The following is a 3,121-nucleotide window of genomic DNA, read 5'->3' as shown; positions in this document are numbered from 1 at the left end:
GGAAAGAAATCGAGATTTGCAAGGTTGGAACTGAAGACAACGTTGCGGATCCATTGACTAAACCGTTGCAACAAGCGAAACACAACGCACATGTAGCAACCATGGGAATCAAGCATGTTGGAGACAGGCTTTGATTTTCTAAGTTTTGTTTTAGAACATCTGTTAGATCTATGTTTAAAACAATTGGTTTAACCTTTTCATATTTATGAAATTTATTATTTCATATTCATTTAATTTTGGTTTAGTATTAAATGATAAGTCCATGTGATTTAAAACGTTCAAATGGATGTCAAGATGGATTCTTCGACAAAGAAACACCCATAAGTGAACTTGAATATTGAAGTCACAAAGGATCCCTAATCCAGGTCATTGAAAGGTGGACGACCAATGACTAATGAAGATTAGATTGCAAGTAGATTACTTAGTTCTGTTTCTTGAACTAGAGTGACTGGATGTCAGAATCTTTTGCATAGATGCTTATTGGATCTTGTATCAGATTGACCATGAGAACACTTTAAGAGATTAAAGTCATGTCATAAAGAGTTCTCATTAATGGTGATTAGAACCATTCCTCAGAACATGAGCGATTATGTCTTCTCATTTGAGAATTATTTCGCTTTGATACTTGCTAAAAGTCCCACCATAAAAGGAGGCTATAAAAGAAGTTATTGGGCGTTCTATGAATCAAAGTGAGTCTTCAAAGGTTACAAGAATGGATTGTCCTCCTATCTTGGATAGGATATGGTGTTGTTGTGTAACAAGGCCTCTCGGGGAGTTAGATACTGTGAAATGCATGGCCGTACTTAGAATGGTTAAGGCTTAACCTTCTGTAAAAGTTTAACAATTGAGCTCTGTAATCTGAGAAACACTTCGGGACCTAATAAGGATGGCTTGGATCATACCTTATGTTCAGTAAGTAACACTAAGTGACAAAGGAATGTGAATGCACACTTGTCTGAATGACAAGTGGGAGACTGAAGGAAATATGTCCTTCACCCAAGGTGCATTAAGTCTAATACCAAGGTTCAGATTAATTGCGAACAATTAATTCAGTAAGATTAAGTGATCAGAACAACTAGCTGGAGCAATGCTTCCAATCAGTGAGTTCTAATCTATATTAAGCTCGCAACTTACTCTTGACTAAACCTATAAGGTCACACCAATGGCATGTAACAGATCACCGGATTAAATTAATCGGAAATTCATTTAATAGCTTTTCGGGAATTAGTTTTGGAAAACATATTATACAATACGACCTTGCGTCGGAATCGTATATCGTATCGCGAATATTCGTAAGCTGGGCAAAACGAATAATCATATCGTACGACGGTGATTCGTCGTATACGATACAATAAATAATAGCCGTAAGGCATTAGTCGCGAATACGAGCCGCAACGGAAGTGCCGACCCGTCGAGCCAAGCGTGCAAGGCCCTACGAGCCAGCAAGGTTGCACGCAGCAACAAGCCATCCCGCGGCACGAGTGTGCGCGCAGTTGGGCAGCAGCGCAGCAAGCGAACAGCAAGGCCCGCGGCCCACTGTTGTGTTGCTTGGTTGTCGTGTATGGGCTTGCGTGAGTGTGGGCATGTGTGTGGCCGGGTAGGGCCTTGTGCCTTGGCCGGTTACACACAATATAACCTTAGGGTTATATTCCACACTCATCAGTAGTTTTCCAATATCCAAAAACCTAATTCTAAAATTACGTTTTCAGTTTTCTCTCTGCGAAAATTGTTCATCCCAAAAAGCAAAAACCTTTTGCGTTGTCTAAGCTACAATAATCAAGACGGATCTGAACTTGTCGGTGAACCAAGTAGAGGAACGACAAGTGGAGCTCTTTGTCCGTGTCCGTTGATACATTACTCGGGATAATACGCTTCGAATGTAAGTTTGCTTAATCTGTGCTTTATACATGTTTCCTGGCATTGGGGATGTTCCGCACATGTTATTATGTTTAACTGTATTCCCCAACAATTCACACAAGCTTCTTTGACTTCATTTTGTGATTTATACTTAAGAAAAAACATAGTCGTGTGGGGTCTTATTAGATTCAGCTCAATAAATATTTTTTAAATATCAACTTTTATAACTTTTTCTTATCCATAATTAGAGATATTAATGTTTGAAATCGTACATTGGAAAACGTGCCTAAATAATTTTGTCATTTAAAAAAGAACGGAAGAATTATATTAATGGTGACTTTGTTGACATTTGAATAGTTAATTAAGAGTGAGAGAATAAATATTTAGACAAAAATGTTAACTATCGTAACTCCATATATAGTAAAAGTGTGAAACACAGCTTATAAGTATCACATATAGATCTAAAATTGCATGGATTTAAAACTAATATGCATTACAATGAATAAATTCCCTTATAGTAGGATAACCAAATTAATGACATAATTTGATTCATTTCTGTTTTGCAAACACGGAGTTCCTTATTTCCATTCATTTTTGTCTAATTATTTGATATATTGTTGATTATATCTTTAACAGTAAAGTAAACATATCTCATAAAATAAAGTAAGAATATAATCGTTACAACAAAAGGATTTCGACAATATCATTTAAAAACTTTGAAGCAAAGAAATTAATACAAGTAATGTACGTGGGTTGGTTTTATGATAAAATTTTCAAAAACTAGATAAAAAAAGTAAGCCTAAATGGTCCTGGCGAAGCCCGAACTCGCGACCTTCGGCTCATAAGACCAACGCTCTAACCAACTAAGCTACAGGACCACATGAATATAAAACTAAAATTTAAATATAATTACAACCTGTATCGACAGTTTGTGTAACACCCCGACAATTCCCTTTTTCTAAAATAACCCTTTTATAAATATAACCCTTTTATAAATATAACTATAGAGAATTATCAAAGTATTATCGCCCGTGTGAAAACGTAACGGCTTATTCAGAATTTTGCAGCGGAAAACATAAAACTAACTTTTAGGTTCATAAATAATCGATTACATATTAAGTCCAAAACCAATTAACGGAAATAAGGAAATACGAATAGTATGACAAATTTCAAATCCAAATTAACAAACCAAATCACTTAACAAAACAAATCTAACTACAAGCTCTCTAACCCGATCCCAATGATGCATCATCTTCAAACATGT

At 35.9% G+C, this 3,121-nt stretch overlaps 1 non-coding gene across 1 annotated transcript; it reads right to left on the bottom strand.

Annotated features, from left to right (window-relative positions):
- Positions 1–2,661: 2,661 nt before the first annotated feature.
- Positions 2,662–2,735, bottom strand: TRNAI-UAU (transfer RNA isoleucine (anticodon UAU)). Its single transcript has one exon. It is a non-coding gene; the product is annotated as a tRNA-Ile (tRNA).
- Between the last annotated feature and the right edge of the window lie 386 nt (positions 2,736–3,121).

Source organism: Spinacia oleracea, chromosome 4 (assembly GCF_020520425.1).
Source record: "Spinacia oleracea cultivar Varoflay chromosome 4, BTI_SOV_V1, whole genome shotgun sequence".
Classification (NCBI taxonomy): domain Eukaryota; kingdom Viridiplantae; phylum Streptophyta; class Magnoliopsida; order Caryophyllales; family Amaranthaceae; genus Spinacia; species Spinacia oleracea.
This window is presented reverse-complemented; position numbering and strand designations above follow the sequence as displayed.